This window comes from Myotis yumanensis, unplaced genomic scaffold (assembly GCF_028538775.1).
Source record: "Myotis yumanensis isolate MYYU_CA2020_CCGP unplaced genomic scaffold, mMyoYum1.0.hap1 SCAF_38, whole genome shotgun sequence".
Taxonomy (NCBI): Eukaryota; Metazoa; Chordata; class Mammalia; order Chiroptera; family Vespertilionidae; genus Myotis; species Myotis yumanensis.
The window spans coordinates 140001-146356 of NW_027223789.1; the positions used below are offsets into that span (position 1 = coordinate 140001).

The 6356-nt window shown below is 46.9% G+C and overlaps 1 pseudogene; it reads left to right on the forward strand.

Annotated features, from left to right (window-relative positions):
- The window catches only part of LOC139000871 (52 kDa repressor of the inhibitor of the protein kinase pseudogene), a 4037-nt pseudogene extending 1739 nt beyond the window's left edge, over window positions 1-2298 (forward strand).
- Window positions 2299-6356: the final 4058 nt, after the last annotated feature.

Consider the following 6356-nt stretch of genomic DNA (forward strand, 5'->3'; position numbering starts at 1 on the left):
TACCAGTCATTTGAACAATCCACATAGTAGACATAGAAAACGAATAAAAGAATTGAGCGAAGATGAAATCAGGACATGGAAACAGGAAAAAAAATTGACAAAACTTCTGAACAGGAACAAAAACAAACATAGAGCGATCAACAACAGCCTTGCTCAGAACTCCAATACAGAAGCGGGGGAAGAACAGGATGAAGACACTTTACCTTTAACCCTTGAAGAGAAAGTAAACCAAAGAATACTTTAAAATCTTTATTTGCAGTTTTGATTCTTATGGGAAAACAAAAGATACCTCTAGATCAGCGGTTCTCAACCTGTGGGTCGCGACCCCTTTGGTGGTCGAACGATCTTCTCACAGGGGTCGCCTAAGACCATCAGAAAACACATGTATAATTGTATATTGTTTTTTGTGATTAATCACTATGCTTTCATTATGTTCAATCTGTAACAATGAAATTGGGGTTCACCACAACATGAGGAACTGTATTCAGGGGTCGCGGCATTAGGAAGGTTGAGAACCACTGCTCTAGATGGACATGAAGCTGATGAAATCCCAGAAGGCCTCTTCACTCCCGATAACTTTCAGGCAGGCAGGCAGGCAGGCAGGCAGGCATGCACTGTCGGAGTGCCCGATAAATTCTGGTGAAGAGGTTCTCTCTGAGAAAGCCCTTTGAGACCAGAGCAGTCAACGCACCGTTCTGTTCAAAAGTACAAGCAGAAGCAGATGCTAGAGATCCGTGAGAGCCGCATTCAGGGAAGGAACGCTCAGGGGAGTGAGAGACTCTCCCTTCTTTTCCATGGCCCCTGACAGAGGGACGGACGCACGCACGCACGTACGTAGTGGACACAGCAGGGGAAGAGCACCTGCCCGCGTTGGGGAGGTTTGCTGACGAAGCTCGTGACCTGAGAGAGGAACCTGTGGGTTTCCTGCCTTCTGAAGCCGCTGCCGAAACTTTGGCTATGACATTTCCCACGACGAGACCCGAGAAGTGGGGATTATGCATGGAATATTGTCGTGGCCAGGCTTACATTGTGTCCAGTGGCTTTCCTTCCAAAACGAAAGTTGTTGCTTCTAGACTTTTGGAGAAACATCCCTCCCCAAGCTGTCCACACACTCTGCTCTTCCCTGTGCCTGAAGTCCGCGGTCGGCCAGATCGGTGCCTGTCACGGGAGCGTCTGTTGCGTTTGGAACAATGGAGGAAGTTTGATCTTTTTCCATCCGTCACCACAACCGCTTTTAGAGCTTGACAGTGTCGTTTCTGTCCTCTTCCAGAACAATGAAGAAAGCGGGAAAGAACTGAAGGAAATTTGCCATTCTCAGAGGGCGGGCAGGCACGATGCTTTTGAAATTGTAGTGGAGCTCCTGCAAGCGCTTGTTTTCTGTGTAGGCGGTATACATGAGGACACACATAGTAGATGGGAAAACTGTACACTCTGCAGTGCAGCAATGGATTTTGATTTCGTGGTTACCATTGTTGTTCTTAAAAACGTTCTACCTTTCACTGGAGCCTCTGGGAAAAATCTCCAGGGTCAGACCTCTGATGTCTTCTCTGCAGCCAGTAGCTCGACTGCAGGCGCTGCATTCGCTACATGAACGGATGGAAGATATTGAAGTTTATTGTGAATTTTAGTTTGAGGAAGCCACCGATTTGGCAACCACACTTGCTATTCTGATGAAGCTCCCTGGGAAGCTCCGCAGAGCTCAGCAAGGGAACCTGGAGTCTCAGCTGACTTCTGAGAGGTGCTATAAAGAGCCTCTAAGCGTCACAACAGTGGAACACATTGTTCAGGAACTGAAAGAGAGTCTCAGAACAGTTCCTCCAAAGCTCTTCAATGCTGATCTCTGGTCCCCTCTGTCACGGGACGGCTCAAATTCAATACGCCGGAGGAGCACCAGGCTGACATGTACGGCAGCGACTTACCCAATCCCGATGCAGCACTCTCAGCTGAGCTGCGTTGTTGGAGAATCAAGTGGAAACCCAGAGGAAAAGATATAGAGCTCCCATCCACCATGGCCCCCTCCACCTGCCAGACATCAAGTTTTTTCCTCATGTTTATACATTGCTAAAGGTCCTACGAATTCTCCCTGTGATGAAGGTTGAGAACGAACGCTATGAAAACGGTCAAAAGCGTCTCAAAGCACACCCGAGGAACACTTTGACAGGGCAAAGGTCAAGTAGCTTAGCTTTGCTTAACATGCATTTCGATGTGAAACACGATTTGGATTTAACGGTGGACACATACATCAAAGTCTACACAACTAAGTCAGAGCTTCCTACAGATAATTCCGAAAGTGTCGGAAATACCCTAGGGACTTTTAAAATGCGTTCTCTCTTATATCTGATATTGAAAAAAAATCTGAGAAATTTGAAAGGAAACAGAGAAAAACTGTAAGATATAGGTGGGTCACTTAATCACTGGATCTCTTGGGTAGAGTAGCCACTGATCCTCTGCTTAAATGGCCCTGGTGTGAACTCTCATGCTTTGGAGAACGAACTGTTGTTCTTCCAGAGGGCAGCAGGCATCATCGGAAGCGCCACGTTGCACTTCTGCGTGATCTCTGCCGATGGCACTTTGGGCTTGTTTTAGTGAGGTCATTGCAGACATCACATTCATTGTCACAGTTGTTGGGCATTGAGTTATCAGTTCTTTGAAGAAATAAATTTTGAGAAGGTGTGGGAGGAACTGTTGTAATGTACCCCGCGAATCACAGAAGGACGCCTCAAGAAGTCGAATTAAAGAGTCACATTTATTGCAATCCGGGACTATGAGGGGACATTCCCAAATCTCATAGCAATAAGATGGTGGCAAAACCAGACTTATATAGGCAAAAATCACAAAGGTATTGATTACATCCCAGGGTTTGGAATGAGGCACCTGGCTCGCAAAAAAGCAGATTACAGAAGCAGAATTAAGCATGTTAATTACAGTTTCGGGTCTCGGGGTCACTGAATTGACAGAAATACATTATCTAGAGCCTTTGGGTAACCTGGGTTAAACTTAGGCATGTTATCTAAATTACAGTTCTGGGTCTCCGGATCACTGAGTTGATAGAAACACATTATCTAGAGCCATCGAGGCAATTTAGAGTAATTGCACTGTCCTGGTCTTAGGACCACTGAGTCAACTGGAACGCACCACCTGTGGCCACTAAAACAATTTAGGGTAATTGTGCTGTCCTATTTCCCAGGTACAGAAGAATGTGCTTCGATAACCAGTAAGATCACAATCAATGGGATAGTCATTCAATCAATAAGGCATTCAAACGAATGGGATGATTTATACAATTCAGAAAATCAAAGTAACCTGTCCATTGTTAAACAAAGCAAAAAGGTACCATAATTCAGAACCTGTTTCATAAAATTATGCAACGAAGCTCACGACTAACCTCTGACTAGCAGGAGTTTTAAGTGTGCTACAAGAAATCTGTAACCAACAGTGAAATGACCAGCTAGTGAAAGAAACGTGAGCTTGCCAGACAAGGATTTCAGTGTGGATTTTTGTCTTTATTCGATGATCTTAAACAAATGACTGTGAAACATTGAAGAAAGAACCCGCCATCCTTACACCCACATCTGGGTGTCGCTGTTTACATTCCTTTGTTGAACCTATATCCTCATAAGCTTTTTAGCAAGAACATGTGGCGCACTTCCGTTTCACGGTCAAGACAGGTTCAGAGGCCATGGATCCTGACAACAGATCGGTCTGTTTCATTCCGTCTTTTTCCGTGGTTACATCTACTGCCGCGTCTCGATGTATAAGCGAAACCGAGACAACCGACAAGAATGCGTTTTGTAGTTGGTCTAGGAATACAGAAAACATCGCTGTCATTTTCGGTGAAGAAAGTCAATTTTGTACAGTCTATGTCAACAAAAATAAAATGTAAATTTGTTTAATGGAAAAACAAAACAGCGAAATTAAAACGGGGGGTGAGGGGGGAGGGGGAGGCGGGTGGAGAGGATAAGAGAGAGGGCGGCTACCAAGCCCCTGGAGCCAAAAGAGAAGCTGCCTAAACTCCCTTCTTTGACAGAAAGGATGACTCCTTTATTCCCACACAACTGTGGACGGACGAAAGGGTCCACATGCTAACCCGACGAGCTCAGGGGAAGGCCTGCCTGGCGGTCTTGCAAACCGAGAGGCCTAAAGCCACCGCAGGGATGGTCTGAAGGGAGACTGTTACTGAGAGCAGTAGTGGTGGGTAGTCCCGTCCTATCTAGGCCGGAGTCTTCCCAGACCAGGTCAGTGTTTACCTTAGCATCTAAGACACAACATACCTATGCCATAAAATGTCAGAGGAACTTGGAACATCCCGCAGTCCCCGCCCCACGCCCTCCCCCCCCCCCCCGACCCCCGCACCCCCCCCCCCCACCACCACACACACACAAGCAAATGCGCCTGGGGGCTCTGCAGGACAGACCATAAATTCCTTCATTGTTATTGTTATCACGTGTATTGTTGCCTGTTAACTATCTATCCTGCACCCACCTCAGGAAAAGAAGTAGGTGAGGCCCTGGCAGGTTTGGCTCAGTGGGTAGAGCCGAGGTCAGCCTGCAGCGGACCTTAAGGTCCCGGGTTCGATTTTGGGTCCCGGGCGCATGCCCGCCCAGGTCATGGGCTCGAGCCCCACCAGGGGGCGTGCAGGAGGCGGCCGATCCAAGATTCTCTCTCATTGATGAGGTTCCTCTCTGTAAAACATCTATAAAATAAATAAAAAGAAGTGTGCGTCTATCATTTCACTTTTTATTCAATCCCAGAGGGCCCCCCCCCCCGCCCGACTTTGGTACCTCCATCGCTCCCTCCCTCCTTCATCTATCACCAGTGGATTTCCTGTAACCCACTTATGTCTCCTCCTTGAATTGGATTGTCACGTATTAAACAAAGTGACGCCCCGGCCAGTTTGGGTCAGTGGGTAGAGCATCGGCCTGGGGACCGAAGGGGTCCTGGGTTCGATTACAGTCAAGGGCGCAGGCCTGGTTGTGGGCTCGATCCCCAGGAGCGGGTGTGCAGGAAGCAGCGGACGGGTGATCCTCTGTCATCCTGGACGTTTCTATCACTCTCTCCCTCTCCCTTCCTCTCAGAAATCAATAAAAATGTATTAAATAATAATTTAGAAAAAAGAATGAATAAAACAAAGTGAAAAACAGCCATTCTCCGGAGCATTGTCCAAACCCCTTGCGGTTCTGCTTCCCGGCAAGTGTGGACAGTTTGACTCAAGTCAGTGATGCCAACTTACTTGGTTGTTGGTTTTTGTGGGGTGGGGTTTTTTTGTTTTTGTTTTTGTTTTTTTTAGGAGGGTCACGTGACTGTAGACTTTAGTGAGCCAGAGACTGAACCAAAAGGGGAGAATGATGATTTTTATTTTTTTAAATGTATTTTATTTATTTATTTTTTTTACAGAGAGGAAGGGAGAGGGATAGAGAGTTAGAAACATCGATGAGAGAGAAACATTGATCAGCTGCCTCCTGCACACTTCCTACTGGGGATGTGCCCAAACCAAGGTATATGCCCTTGACCGGAATCCAACCTGAGACCTTTTAGTCAGCAGGCAGATGCTCTATCCACTGAACCAAACCAGTTAGGGCTCCATAAGCTAGAATATGCGGAACACTTCCATTTCACGGTCAAGACAGGATCAGAGGCCATGGATCCTGACAACAGATCGGTCTGTTTCATTCTGTCTTTTTCCGTGGATACATCTACTGCCGCGTCTCAATTTATAAGCGAAACCTAGACAACCTACAAGAATGCATTTTGTAGTTTATCTAGGAAGAATACAGAAAACATAGCTGTTATTTTCGGTGAAGAAAGTTAATTCTGTACAGTTTATGTCAACATAAATGAAATGTGAATTTGTTTAAAAGAGAAACAAAACAGCGAAATTAAAACAGGGGGGAGGGGTGCGTGGAGAGGAGAGGATAAGAGGGAGGGGTTGACCTATGCCATTTCGAAACGGCGGCTGCCAAGTCCCTGGAGCCAAAATGGAGGCTGCCTAAGCTCCCTTTTTGACAGAAAGGATGACTCCTTTATTCCCACACAACTGTGGACAAAAGGGGCCACATGCTAACCCGTCGAGCTCAGGGGAAGGCCTGCCTGGCAGTCTTGCAAACTGAAAGGCCTAAATCGACTGCAGGGATGGTCTGAAGGGAGGCTGTCACTAAGAGCACTTGTGCTGGGTAGTCGCATCCTAGGCCTGAGTCTTCCCTGACCAGGTCAGCGTTTACCTTAACTGAACCTATGGTCCTTTTGCATGTAAGACAACACACCTCTGAAATGTCAGAGGAGCTTGTAACATTAGCCCCCCTACTCTCTCCCCCTCCCCAAATCTCCACCCCCCCCCCCCCACACACACACAAGCAAAT